At 38.5% G+C, this 15,657-nt stretch overlaps 1 long non-coding RNA gene across 1 annotated transcript in view; it reads right to left on the bottom strand.

The window, feature by feature from the left end:
* The window catches only part of LOC310907498, a 245,642-nt gene extending 239,983 nt beyond the window's left edge, over nt 1-5,659 (bottom strand). The window contains exon 1 of the long non-coding RNA XR_014589629.1: nt 5,244-5,659. This is a non-coding gene — a long non-coding RNA (uncharacterized lncRNA). The remainder of the gene's footprint in view (nt 1-5,243) is intronic.
* Between the last annotated feature and the right edge of the window lie 9,998 nt (nt 5,660-15,657).

Consider the following 15,657-nt stretch of genomic DNA (forward strand, 5'->3'; position numbering starts at 1 on the left):
TATGGACTTCCTGATCAGGAAGAAGAAAATGGGTCTTTCTTCAAACAACTGGAGAAATCTTTGTGTTCACAAACCCTGGCACTCATGGGGGATTTTTCCCACAGTTGTAATGACAATACAGCAGGGCACATGAAATCTAGAAGATTTTGGAGAGAATTGACAGCTTCCTGAAAAAAGTTGATCAAGGAGACAACAAGGAAAGGTGCTCTGTGGGACCTAGTGCTTAAAAATGGAATCACAGAATGGTTGAGGTTGGAAGGAACTTCCGGACTTCATCTTGCCCAATTCTCCTGTTAAAGCAGGATCACCTAGAGCCAGTTGTCCAGGATCATATCCAGACAGCTTTTGAATCTCTCCAAGTGTGGAGACTCCACAACTTCTCTGAGCAAATAGTACCAGTGCTCACTTACCCTCCCAGTCAGTTTCCTGATGACACCCACTATATACCAGTTTGTGCCCATTGCCCCTTTTCCTGTCACTGGGCACCACTGGAAAGAGCCCAGCTCCATCTTCTTTGCACCTTTCCTTCAGATATTTATATAAATTGATGAGTTCCCCCCTGAATCTTCTCTTTGCAAGGCGTCGTGGTTTGAAAGTAAAACAAGTGAGAGGCTCCAAGTCAGAAATACAATTTAATAAGAAGAAAGGTAAAAAGGTAAAAAAAAAATAAAATAAAATAAATGCAATAACACAAAGGACCACTGACAGAGTCAGAATACAACCTGAGCAGGATGGTGGAAGCAGTCCAGGTGAGGTGCTCTTCCTGAAGCAGTGATCCTGTAGAAAGGTCTGGTAGCTCTGGTCCTCTAGGAATCCAGTAGGTAAGAGCTGCTTGTATGTCCCAAATCCCAGATTATATCCAGGTGAGAATGCTTGGCTCCTCCCCCTGGGCAGAGCATCTCACAATGGGATGATGAGTTGTGAAGTGGGTCCTTGATGGCCCATTAAACAGAGATAACTCCTGGAGGGAGTTACCTGTGACTCATGGGCCAGGCGTTGATGGGCCATTAGCAGGAGACACCCCAAAGGCAGGGGCCCTGGGAAGAGCACTGCCCTACTTGGTTTAACAGTTCATGAAGACTGTGATAGAATAAATACTTTGTGTACATCCTATGCTGCAACTCAAGACTAAGCTGTCCCAGAGCTCTCAGCTTTTCCTCATAGGAGAGATACTCTAGACTCCAATTGTCTTTGTGCCCCTTCTCAGTATTCTTTCCAGTATATCAATGTCTCTGGTGCACAAAGGAGCTCAGATTGCCCACCCAACTCCAGGTGATGTCTCACCTGGAGCAGAGGGGAAGGATCTACTCTCTTGATCTGCTGGCAATACTTTGCTTAATGCATCCATCATTGGTATCAGGATATCATCAGGATACCATCATCTCCCTTTGCAGGAAGGGTGCATTGCTGGCTCTGTTCAGCTTGCTGTCCACCAGGCCCCACAGGTCTTTTTCTGCTGAGCCATTTTCTTGCAAGTCGTTCACTGGTGTGGGCTGATGCCTGGAGTCGTTCCTCCCCAGATGCAGGAGTCTGCATTTCCCCTGTTGAGCTGTGAGGTGCCTGTCAGCCCATTTATCTCATCTGTAGAGGCCCCTGAGCAACCTGCCATGGCTGATCATGCTTCAACAGGGAGGTTTGACTAGCTGACCTAAAAGCTCCCTTTCAACCTCAATGACTCTTTGATTCTATGTTTAGGTAAAGAGAAAATGAACAGGTTTTAGCAGTGTTTTATACAGTTTGTCTGTAAACTTAACATACTAGTGTACATCTCTCACTGTCATTTCTCATACTTTTTGAATTGAGAAAAGAGTCAATTAGCTACTTGATTGTAGATTGCTCACAAAAGTATTTTTATGAACAAATACAAAGGAAAGGAGAATGTTACACCTAAGAATATTCTTATTTGTTTAATTCCCATATTAAAAAAAAAAAAAGAAAATTTTACATAAAACAAGCTGTTCATGTTTTTATTTTAGATAATAAGTTTTTATCAAGGTCATTGAGTGGTTTTATTTGCTGGCCTATAATTTTTTGCATTTTTAAGGACATCATTCATAAGGTGTAGCTAATATCATCGTACAGTTTGAATGAGGTTTTGAGATGGTGAAAAAAGGCAGTGAAACACTTTTCTAAACCAACATATTGGTGACAATAGATGAGCAGCTGAAACTGAGCAGTCATATGAATTTGGGAATCTGCACTCTAGAGTGACTTAAAATTATGAGAGCACTTCCCATTATTATGAGCATTTCAGTCTTCAAACTAAAAAGCTCTCAAAAATTTTGAAGAGCTCTAGTAATGCTAGCTATTCAATACTGTAAATCTATATAACCTTCAATCCTGCTTTTATTGATGGAATTCATCAGTAGCCTCAAGGCTTTTTTTTTTCTAAGTTTGCATAATGTCTTTGACTCAGATGGAAACTTGTATAGGATAAGTTTATTCAGGAAGTTAATTTGTTGAATGGTCTCAAATCAAAGTTTCTCATCCCTTTCCACTCCAGCACATGGCTTGTGATATTTTTAGTAGTAAAGAAAAACAAACTAAACAAACCCCAAATAAAACAAACAAAAAACCCCAAATAAAACACATAAAATTACCAGTTTTCCATCTATGCATACTTTAACCACATTTAAAAGACTGTCACAATTTAAATATCTTCACTCTTATCCACTCTTATTATTTTTCCTCCGCACAAAAGAATTTACTCTCAAGATTACTCATAGCCATTCAACCCAAAATACTGTCATTGGCCTCTAATTTAAATTAGCTTTAGTTCTTGTTTTGAGTTATATGACAGTGACAGATTATAACCTTCGGATAAATGTTCTTACCTTTTTGCAAGTTTTTACTGCCATGTCAAAGGAACATAAATCCTGAAAACTACACTTCCTTAAACTTTGATGGAATTATAATATTGGGCCAACTTTCTTTGCTGTGCTGCAGAATGCTGTAAGTGACTCATCACAGCAGGTCCTTTAGTCTGCAAAGTCAGTTGGTAACGCTCAGCACTGCACCCTGCAGGGCTGAGAAGGCCAGCTGGTTTGAGATGACAAAAAAAACAAGACTTTGGACACTTTTATCAAAACTATAGGAAAAATATGGCTTATTTTGGGAAAAAAATTACAACAGGAGCTTTATATTTTGTGCTACTCAGGTGCTTACAGAATTGATCCTTTTGTATGCTCGATTTTGTATTACCAGGAGATGGATTCATATTGTTGTAAAGACTTTGAGAAACTGAGATAAACTGAGTGAGGTGTATCCAGGGGTAGGTAAAGAGAATTGACTGAAGCAAAAGAGTTCAGCACTTCAAATTGAATATGGACTAAACTCAAAACACAGTTTTATTACACTAATGACTGGGATGTGTAAAAGCAAAACTAAGCACTTGAATTAAAACAGGAGATTTTTTTAGCAGCATTGTTTAGCAGCTATGATATTATTTTCTGACATATGTCTTTTGATTAGATTGTTTCAAAAAAAAGTATTAAAATTCTATTATGATTCCTGTGAGTGTTCATAACAATTCCATTGTGCCTTTCAGCATACATAAGAAAAGTTTTTTACATTTAAAGTTAGTTAAAAGCATTGACAATTAAAAAGCTAAGTTACTAGTGTAATCAATTTTTAAATCTGTATGAATGTTTAAATTTGCTTTTGGTGAAAAATTAAGAAGGAATTAACATTCTCATTTTACTATTCTTCATTCTGTCTCACAGCCTGCAAATGAAGTTGGTGTACCTCTCTTCAGAAGTCTATCAGTCACATGATTACACCTTTTGCATACTGGAAGTCAAGAAAAAATGACAACCAGACCTCCCAGCCTGGAAGGTAATTTTTATTTTGAATTGAGCTGCACGTCATTGGAAACACAAACATCTGCCCAGTTGATGGCCACCTGCCCACTCCCAAAACAGCAAACCAATTTTGCTAGGATACAGATGGCAGCTGAAGATTCATGGTGTGCCCATCAGTGCAGAGGCGAATTCCACCCTGCAGGAAAGTTTTGTTGCTCTATCACCATTTGCCAGTTTCTACTTTATCATGTTTGCCTCAGAAAGACAGAAGAGTAAAGTGAAAAAGGCAAAACGTAATGTGCCACTGGATGCAGTGGAATATCTTTGTGGTAATGCCCCACATGTTGAATTCCTAATTCCTGCACATGGCAAAACCAGCCAACCTCCAGGCAGACCCTGTTAGCCCAGGCTTAACTCAGAGGCAAACACTTCAAGAGAAACTCAACAACAAGGTTGACAGCCTTGTCCAGGCCACAGGGCTGAGCTCATGCTGGAAACCAGTGAAAAGTCAAAGGTTTGTCTACTGACCATTTCCCCAGGAGGTGGTTGCTCTCTGTTGCATGGTGTAGCCTAAGAGCTGTGATTTTAGACTCCATGTCATTGCAGAGTGATGCATGCTTGGAAACACAACGCTTGGAAAAGGGTAGGCAGCCCATCCTCCATCACGATTATCATGCTCTTCCCATTCTCCTTTTGGGTGTCTCGTGCACCTGGCTTGCTTATCATACACATGACCTGCATGCTCTTTCTCTGACTTTTAATCATAAAACTGTGGAGTGCTTATCCTTTTATTTCCACTCATGGTTTCTTGAGGTTTCTATATTAATTGTAGTTAATTAATATTTTGCTGATTTGATTGCAGAATGAGATTTGACCACAAGGGAAAGGATGAACATTATCTTTTGAAGAACATAGGAAATGTTAATATTGGATGAGTGCCATGAGAGACTTCAACTAATGCTCAAAATGAACAGCAGTTTTCTCAGTTATTTTTCCCCAGTACTTATCTGTCATTCAACTTGTCTGAGCACTACACACTACAAGTGCCCAGTTTCAGATCTTTGATAATTTTTGACATGACTGAAATAAGAGTCTTGTATTCCTTTTCCTTTTTGAGCTCCTAAAATAAAGAACAATGATTGGTACTACTCTCCGTATAGCCATATAACAGTAAATGTAAATAAGCACAGGCTGACGTTAGGGCCCCACTAGATGAGCAATAAATCAAAGGTAGTGACCCATTTGGGTCATTAAAATCCCATGATCCTTTTTGTGAATGGTAAGACTTAGAGCTATGGATCAAAGTTTATTCCACATTGCTTCAGGGATTTTTTGACATTTTTCACTATGATGGCAAGTAACCAAAATGTCAGCTGGAAAGCTGGAAAGCATTTAAGAAACACTGACTTGTTTGACTAAGAAAAATACATCAGCATTTGTAACTTCTTTTTTTTTTTTTTTTTTTTTTTTTTTTTTTTTTTTTTTTTTTTTTGTGTGTGTGTGTGTGCGTGTGTGTTTTGTTTTGGGTTTTTTTGGGTTTTGTTGTTGTTGTTGTTGTTGTTTGTTTGTTTTTTGTTTTGTTTTGTTTTGTTTTTACAATTTTCCAGTCTGTGACAAAATTTGTAGGACTTTTCTGTCTTCTATTATTAATTTTAGGAAAAATAAAAATCTCTCAACTTCTTTGAGTCATTTTGCAGCCAGAATAGCTCTAGCAATACCCTTTGTTTTTTAACTCTGCCAGGTCAAAACTTATACTAGAGACTCTGATCTGCCATAAATGGTCTCTTAATACCAAGTAGGTAGATTGTTGACCACTCCAAAAATTTGTGAGTATTGAAAGTAGAGTCGGTGGCAATATAGTCAGGTGGTTGGTGGCTACAAAGAGCATGCTGCCTATATCTCTCAAAAATTGCTAATGCTTACTTGTACCCTACAAAGCCAAATGTGACTCTTCAAAGTAAAATATAAGAAATATGTAACAATGACAGACTTTACCAGAAGGAATTTCAATAATTTTTATGTTTTGGAATTATGCTATTCATAATCAGTTCTTAGCTATTCTGGCTGTTTCTGAATTAATTTGCCCATTATATTCCTCTGACATATTATTCAAATAAACTTTTTGAATTATGTTATTTCACAGGGAACATGTCCTCACACTGTAGAATTCTGCCATTTTCTTTCATGGGACAGAAATTCTTCCTTTGGGCTGTTCCCAAGTAAAGCAGTATTATTTTCTTTTACATCTTTCTGAGCTGGTGATATCTGGCTTCTGTCTGGTATGTATTACACTTTCAAAACAAAGGGAGGTTAGTTGAGGTAAGCACAACTTGTTTAGTTGAGGTAAGTACCTTGGGAGTATTTAAGTGAGCTTATTGTACAGTTATCTTGTTTGTTTTGTAGTATTTTTACACCTTTTCTTGGATTATTGCAAACTCTGGTGACAATTCTCTTTATGCTAAACATAAACCCAAATAAATTTATATATATTCACTGGAAGAAACCTGGCAACAATAAGAAGAAGAAAGTTAAGCTACTCATTTAAGGTGTCTCTTTCTCCACAGAAACTTTAGAAATCTTCCTTCAGCAGACATGGCTGTTGATTTCTCACAGTTGAGGGCACACTGCATAAAACCAAAATCATAAGTAATTTGGTTTAAAATAAATGAGGAAAATGATGACACGTGAAGTCACTCATGCTTGTAAAAAGTGCTCTGATGTTTTTCATAAATGGTGCAACATCTGCTCTTCTTCCATTTTTGTATTACATTACCAGAACCAAAACTTCCATATATATGGGAGTATACCCATATGGATGTCACCTTTGAGATTTCAGTGGATAAAGCCAGACAGTGCTCTTTCTGTGATTCTGCTCTATTGATTTGCTTAATAAACATATTGAATTCTGGCAACATTATGCTGTATTTTATGGTACTTTCTGTTTCATGTTGTTATTCTATATACCAGATAAAGTTGAAGAATGGGATTTATACCATTTGATTCTAGATTTCTGACTGTAGCTAAAGTCAATCCCTTTATGGGGTTCTGGGAGACATGGACTCTTTTGGGGTACAGCTCCTCTGATACTCTTCTGACTTACTTCAGTTGTCTAAATGAGGATGAAGTTTATTCTCCATAAGCACACAGCACCACAAATCTAGACATATTACACACAGATATCTACATTAAGCTTAATGAAGTATACCAGGGCATGATGGGCGCTGGAGGCTGCTTGAGGGTAGTTGCTGTAGATGTTGGAGGCACCCTGGGCCAGCAGGGCAGGGGCAGAGGCACTCAAGCAGGGCATCTCCCACCTCCTGAGAAAGCACAGGGCAGCCAGGGTCACTGTGGCAGCCCCAGCCCAGGCACTGGGCACATTGCTGGGCACTGGGGTGGGACAAGGCTGGACTGGGACATGAGCCTACAAGTGAGGTTCATGTTTCACATCAACAGAGGACTGCCATGGGCATTCCTGTGCAGCATCTGTAGCAGAGAGCAGGAAAGGAACAAGCTGGAGGGGGCCCAGCTTGAAAGCTAAAGCAGTTTCCAAATGCATGCAAATGCTACAGCCCTATTAATTTATTTTTTTAAGTGGGAGGGGGTTTGCAATCTTTATGCAATCCTCTTTATCTTTCCAGTCTGAGGTTTCTCCCTGTTAAAATAAAGACTGCTTGATATTTAACAGCTGAGACACCTCCTGTGAAAGCTGTTTCCAGATGATGCTAATTTGTGATGCATCTTAAATAGATAGAAATTTTTGTTTAAGAGAATGCTTTATTTAATTAACCTGTCTCTACAAAAATCTGATAGACAAGATTGAAATTTGATTAACAAAATTAATAATGAATAATTATATGTCTACAAGGTATTTTTATGCAGGCTCTAGAAACACTTTGGAGACTGCTAGACAATCTGAACTACGAGTAGGACTCTTACTCACTATACCTCTAAGTAATTACATCAATCTTTCTTTACTAGAAAAGCTATGAATGAGAGTTTTTATTTTTAGAAAAGGAAGCAACACAAATTCTTCCCTTTTAAAGCAGAGAGGAACAATACATTGGAAATTAAGGAGCAGCAACAAACTTAATATTTTGAAAAGTATTCCTGAGACATACTTACATTTTCACTAAGAATTTGTGATGAAGAAGCTGGATGCTTATTAAATATGTGAAATAGAATTATTTTACACTATCCAGTTTGCCTATGTACATAAGTTTATTGAACATGTGGGCATCTGACTCTTTTCCCTGCTTTTGTCACCCAGACTGCTTTCCTGCCTCCAACAATATCAGATCTACACTCATATCCACCATGACTGAACTATATTCTTACGTTCTTACGTTCTTGCACTCATCCCAATTCATCTAGCCTATTATTTGTGATGACGCTATTCTGATATGAGAAAAAGAACAAAAAAATAGACATATCTATATATATATTTCAAACGGTTTTCTGGTTTCTGAAGAAGCTCCAAGTTTTTACATAACACAAAAAAACTTAAGTAGTATTATTAAAAATAAAAAGAAATACTACTGCGACAGTAAAGTATTGCTAACTACAAGCCTGGATTTATTTCCACTTTCCTGTCCTGAATCTATTGTCTTTGTTTCACTTCTCTGCCCTCTTTCTCCTGAGTATGCTGTCTGCAACATTCCTTCAGTACAGTTCAACAGAGATAAACCCCTTGTTTTAACACTGATGTATTGCAAATCTCTAGGCTTTTGCAGATAACTAATTATTTCAATAAAGATTACTCTCCTAATTTTTGCCTTTCACACAAGATGGGTATTTACACAAACTGGAATTTCCTGTGCTTATTCCAAATCAAACTACATTTACTATTGATCATTTAAACAGAAAATCTTTGTCATTTTCATCAGAGAGTATTTAGAAAAGTACATAGGAGCCCAAGGCCTAGACCAAGTACAGCAATAAAGCAGCTAAACCTAGGCAATCCTGAAACTTCAGTTCCTGGCTGAAGGAAAATGCATTTCTGCACCCAAGATCTAAACCTTAGATTCTGACCCTGACATGAGTTTTCCTGGACAAATAGCTGGGATCTGTCTTTTCTTTTGCAAATAGACCCTTATCCCATAACAGCTTTCAGCTCACAGAGAACAGGATTTCACAGGGACTCTACAGCTACATGCAACTCATCCCAGGAGATCACACAAATCAGGAGACCAGGCCTGATGCTGTTGGATTTGCACCATAGTGGACTGATTTCCAGGGTTAGCAGTATAAGGAGGTCTAGATTTTGTGTATAATTTTATTTGTTTTTATTAATATATGAGATTAATTGTTTATTTAACATTTTTAAGTATCTTTTTATTTATCCCATAAGTTTGATATGCCTGATAAGCTTTGTTGCATTACCCTCCCTTTGCAGAAAAAAAAAAAGGTGTAACGAGTGGATTCTTTATAGAATTAAACATTTTGGTGGCCCTGCAGGAAGTGAAGAGTGCATCTCCATTAGGTGAGAGAAAAGGATCAATGTAATAACTCCTGCACTGATCCAATTTGCACGTTTGACCCACTTCTATGATCCCTGTGCATAATAGCCAACCTGCTTCAGGAGAATTGTATGGAAGATGAATTAACATTTGCTTGTCAGCATTCTCTGATAATATTGTGTTGAATCCTTGCCCTAAATTCCCACAGCATGGAGAGAAACACCACTGCCAAGATCTTTTTTGTAATTAATAATTAATTTGTGACTGTAGTTGCAGACATGTGAACAGGATTTAAATTCACCTTTTTCTTTTTTGGTTTTTCTTTCTTTCTAAACTCAACTTTTTTTTTTTTTTTTTTTTTTTCTGTCTTTCTTTCTTTCCCCAGATTGCTACTGAGGAAGCATTTTGATTTAAGGATCCCATCTGACCTGCTTAAACGTCCATAACAAGGAAAGCAATTTTTACCAGTTCTATGGGGGCTTTATTACTTGTTTTACAGTAAATTAGTCTGAAAAGAAGAATGCAAAGTGTTAAAATTGATCTGTTTCCTTGCCTTTGCACATGTGGGTGTCTGCCTGTGTGTACACGTGCTTTTTGGCAAAATATTTGTCAATTAGTTGGAGCGAGATGAAAAACAGAGAAATTTGAAGGATTTTAGAAGAGTATTTTGAAAGCATCTCCTCTGCCCCACTTAACTGATATAAAAGAGTCAGAAAGTCTTTTCAAGAGCAAAGGCTGAAACCTGAACTATCCAGACAGCCACCAGCACTGGCATTCAGCTCTCAGAAGCCTCACAGAAGTATTTCAGTTACTCTGTGTAATTTTCTTTTTTCTTTTAATGTTTGAAAGCTGATTTAAATAATATATTTCTTTTATTTCCAAATTTTGCTCAATAATTTCTTTAGGCTTTATGACCCAGATGTTTTGATTCATGCTGAATTGCTCACTTTATTGGCTGTGTGAGAAGTTCAGCATGTTTCCTTCTTTTGTTTTAAACAGAACATATTCTGTTAGCACATCAGGTCTGTTGAATATATTCAATAGATAGAATTAATCTAGTTAGTAAATAGAGGCTGCAAAAAATGCCATGATGATGAAGACATCTCAATCCACCATATTGGCCAATGCAGACAGTAAGGTCTAATGTCCCCAAATTAAAGCATCATAAAAATATTTCTGGAGTGAAATCCTATATCTGATCAAAGTTTTTCTTACAGGGAAGATATTTGATTGAACTCCAGCAATACCTTAACAGAAGGATGGGCATGTATACATAGAATTATCCAGTTTCCAAATCCAGGGTAACAATGTAGAAAACAGATGCAGCTGACAGTGTGGAAGTGTTTATATAAAGTCCTGAAGACATACTGGGAGTTTCTTACACGTTTTACCAGTGATTTATTCATTAGTTTTGTGCAAATTACTGGGTTTGGTTTTAATATACCTTTGAAAATAAGTGAAATATTTGAATCACTGTCAGAGGCAACCTGTCACATGCTAATAAAATTTAATCTCACCCAGGAACTTGACATCATGTGAATTCTTCTTTCCTTCCACAGGAAGGTACCACAGAAAGGAGGATTACAAATAAGCCTTGGAGACTAGGGATATCAACAGAACACTGCATGCAAATTGGGGTACAAACCTGCTTGCAGACTGTTCTCTGAGCTGAATACTAAATTAAGCAGGGAGCTACTGAATCTGTATGAGATTGGATTTAGCTGGATTTTGACACTGTGGGTTTTAGCAAACACATGGAAGAGCAGATGACAACTGTGCTCTGAAAAAAGTAAGGAACATGGACTTTGGGATGCAGAAAATGTTTTTTTTAAAACCAAGGTGAGAAAAGATGAGTGGTACAGGAATCTATCAGCAAGTTGCAGAAAGAGGCATTGTTACAGAGTGGATGCTGAGAAAAGTGCACAAAAACTGCAACTGGAGCTCATAGTTCACAGCATATATTGTACTAAAAGGGAAAGTTACTTTGGGAAAAAAATAAAATCAAAAGGTAAAAGACAGAGAAAAAGAAAAAGAAAATTCTCTTCAGTGGCCAGCAGGAAGAAAAGTGATGGAGGTTCCCAGGTAAGCAGCCACCCCAAGGCACCTCTCCAATGCAGCAGGGATTCCCCATAAGACTCTCTTGCAGTAGAGACACAAGCTTTATGTTTGAACTCTTGTTGATGGTTCCTGACTACATGATCTTATCTCTGATGTGTTGACTGGGGTTGGTGCTGCATCCTCACTGCTACACTCAGTATTAAGCATATTATCGGATCTCCAATTTACCCTGAAGACCCAAAAGAGGTGAAAATAGGTCAAGTTTGAGTGTTTCTCCTGCGTGGCATAACTGCTTCCTTTGAGAGACCACCACAGCCACACTACCAACTTAGCAGGTGCAAGGCCATGGGAACAGATCATGGAGAGGAAAATCCAGGCTCAGGGCCCTGGGAGATCCTGTCCAAGCAGCTGAAGTGATGAGCACCCCACCCACCACTGCTGGGGGAAGGCAGGCTGCACATCTGCAAACAGGAGGCTCTCAGTACAAAGGAGGCTACGTCATCCAAAGGACTGTGCAACACTCTGCACACACACAGCAAATTAGCACTGAGAATCGCCATTGTCTGATGAGGCTGAAAAGTATGAAAATTCTCTTCTGAGCTGTGAGTCATAAAACAATTTTGTTAGTGCAGCCATTAATCAGCCTTAGCTCTCTAAAATTAGATACTTGGGATCCAAATCAGCAAAACATTTTGTACATGTGCATGGAATTCAGGCAAAGCTTCAGATGCAAATTATATTCTTTTCATTGTTTTTAGGACCATCATAATCTACCTACCATATCAAAATCTTAAAATGTCTTAGAAGACAATGGAAAAATTCAGAAAAAAATCATTATTTTGGGAGTATTCAGTGTCCAGACACTTTTGAACTTCTTTTAACAAAGAGCTTGCATAATTTCTTTCTTCTTACTTTAAATATTTTAGAGTTTTAATGTCCTTTATCATTATTAATATCAAAAGACAGAGCACATTAAAATTTAATATGTGGGCTCTTCCAGTACTTCCAGTGAAGTAAATTAAGAGTAGTATAGTATTTGCTCTGGAAAATCCAAAATGGGCTCTTAGTTTTTTTGTGAACAAACAGCTCTATTCTTCTCTGGCTACAGACTAATCTTTAGTAAAAATAAAATAAAATAAAATAAAATAAAATAAAATAAAATAAAATAAAATAAAACAAAATAAAACCCAACCAACCAAACATACCCACAAGCTGAGATACTCTCTCAAAGTCAGATATTTTAATTTCATTTACCAAAATGCTTTATTTCCAGCCACTAACATATGCACTTGAAATATATCTTCCTTGCTGTCTATTCATCCCCATTGCCACTTTTACATACTAGCCATTTAGAACCTTTAGAGAGTCTGTGGTTTGATAATCTTTGTCCAAAAAAATTAGGAACCTATAAGCAATACGGATTATTAATATGTTAAGAGATGCATACTAAATTAATTGCATTTAGACCAATGTATGGCAATGTTTCATATTCTCATTTTTACTGGTATTTATATCCTCAGTTATCTCTGCACATGATTCATGGTTAACACACTATGTCTTGATTACAGCTATCTTTTTATGCAAGTTTGAAGGTGATGTTTTAGCTTTCTCAGGTACACAACTACATACAAATATGTCTGTGAAATTTTTTTACATTTTTTATAAATTTGACTGTGTTTTCAGAAAAGTAAGCTCATTTTTATTGCCATTGGTTGAGTTAATTTTAAACACGATCCCATTGCACTCTATTAAAACTTGCACAGAATCACAGAATGGGTCAGGTTAGAAGGGACCATAGTGTGTCATCTGGGCCAACCACCCTGCTCAAGCAGGGCCATCCTAGAGCACGTGGCACAGGATTGTGTCCCGATGGTTCTTGAATGTCCCCAGGGATGGAGACTCCACAGCCTCTCTGGGCAATCTGTCCCAGTGCTCAGTCACCCACACAGTAAAGAACTTCTTCCTCATATTCAGGTGGAACTTCCTGTGTATCTTTGCACAGGAACTTCCTTTGTCTCTTGTCCTATTGCTTGGCAAGAAGAATCTGGTCCATCCTCTTGACACCATCCCTTCAGATACTGACAGATACTGAGGGCCCCTCTCAGCCATCTCTTCTGGAGGCTGAACAGGCCCAGCTCCCTCAGACTTTTCTTATCAGAGAGATATTCCAGTCCCTCAATCATCTTTGTAGCCCTCCATTGGACCCGCTCCAGGTGCTCCAGATCTCTGTTGTCCTGAGAAACCCAGAACTGGGCACAGCACTCCGGATGTTCCTCACCAGGGTGGAGTAGAAGGACTGTAGACCTGCTGGCAAAGCTCTGCTCAATGCACCCCAGGATACCTTTGGCATTCTTGGCCACAAGGACACACTGCTGGCTCATGAGCAGCTTGTTGGCTACCATGGCCCCCAGGTCCTTCTCTACGGAGCTGCTTCCCAGCAGATCAGCTCCCAGCCTGTACAGGTGTTGTGGTTTGAAAGCAAAATGAATGAGAGGCTCCAAGTCAGAGATATAATTTAATAAGAAGAAAGGTAAAAAGGTAAAAGTAAAATAAAATAAATGCAATAACACAAAGGATCACTGACAGAGTCAGAATACAACCTGAGCAGGATGGTGGAAGCAGTCCAGGTGAGGTGCTCTTCCTGAAGCAGTGATCCTGTAGAAAGGTCTGGTAGCTCTGGTCCTCTGGGAATCCAGTGGCTAAGTGCTCTTGCACTGTCCCACATACCAGCTTATATCCAGGTGAGAATGCTTGGCTCCTCCCCCTGGGCAGAGCATCTCACAATAGCATGAGAGGTGTGAAGTGGGTCCTTGATGGCCCATTAAACAGAGATAACCCCTGGAGGGAGTTACCTGTGACTCATGGGCCAGGCGTTGTTGGGCCATTAGCAGAAGACACCCCAAAGGCCATTAGCAGAAGAGGCAGGGGGTTTGGGAAAACACTAGCCCACCTCGTTTCAACAGTTCATAAGATGGTGATAGAATAAATTCTTTGTGTACATCCTACACTGCAACCCAGGACAACAGGTCCATGGGGTTTTCCTCCCCAGCCACAAGACCCTGCCTTGGTGTTCACTGTATTTCACAGTTCTCTCCAAACCCTTGAGGTCATTCTGAAGGGGTGCACAGCCCTCTGTGGTACCAGCCACTCCTCACAGATTTGTGTTGTTGAGGAGACATCTGGACCTTCATCTAAGTCAGTGACAAATAAGTTTTGGTAAATTAAAAAATTATCAGTCCAGTATGGAGCCTTGAGGGACACCATTAAGGGTGCCTCCCCTCCCAGCTCAGGTGTCTCCAACTAGACCCTGTTTCACTGATTATATCCCCTGGGATCTGCTGTTCAGCAGTTCTCAGTTCACCTCACAGTCTACTTACCTGGTTCACACTTTCTGAGTTTACCTACCAGGATGTGTTGAAAGCCTTGTTTTGTCTATTTTATTTACTTCTTTCTGAGCTTCTTTCTGGATTTTCAGGCACCAGTAGAATGTGTGTTTTTTCACATCAAATACTCATTTGAAAGAAGACATAAAAAATTGTAATTGTTTTTGTATTTAATAACTGTAGAAGACAGATGATCTGTAAATTTATTTTTAAAAAATTTATAGCTTTGTTTGTTGAATGCAGCAACTAAAAAATAACCAAAACAAGAGTGAATGCACAATACTTTTCCTAAGGCTTATGAATTGTTACAAACATGGAACCATGCGTAAATCAGGAATAAACCTCCATACTCCAGTGCCATCTAGACCAGAGATACAGCAAGGATTTAGTTACAAAGATGGCTAAACTATTTAAGTTGCATGACTGCCAATGGATATCAAAAATATATTTAAAGCAGTCACACTGAGGTTTTCCCCATTTCACTGTACCTTCACTGTTCCTTTACAGTTTTTCTTTCCTTTCTGTTGTCAAATTCACATTGTATTTTCAAAGCGATGGCTGAACAGTGCCCTGTTTCTGCATTGCAAGACATAACAGCAATGTACTGTGGTACAATGAATTTACTTTAAGGCATTATAAGATAACAGGGAACATCTCTAATGAGCTCCATTTATCACTCAGAAGTAAAAAATTCACCCACACTATGCAGGGAGAGAAAATATTAAACTCTTGCTGCAATACTGAAAATAAAAAAAAAAAAAAAAGGAAACTCAATTGGTCTTGAACTCTTGCTCCTTGAAGTAAAAAGAATCAATTATATGTTCTATAAGGCCTACAGTTTAAATGTAGAATCACAAAGAAATACTCAGTTTAACTCCAAAACTTGTTAGTTCAGCACAGCATAACTTTGAGACAGTGTCTCACACTTCTGGATGTATCATTGAGGAGCCAGCCTTGGGG

The sequence above is a fragment of the Zosterops lateralis genome, assembly GCF_965231275.1.
Source record: "Zosterops lateralis genome assembly, chromosome: 3".
In the NCBI taxonomy this organism is placed as follows: Eukaryota; Metazoa; Chordata; class Aves; order Passeriformes; family Zosteropidae; genus Zosterops; species Zosterops lateralis.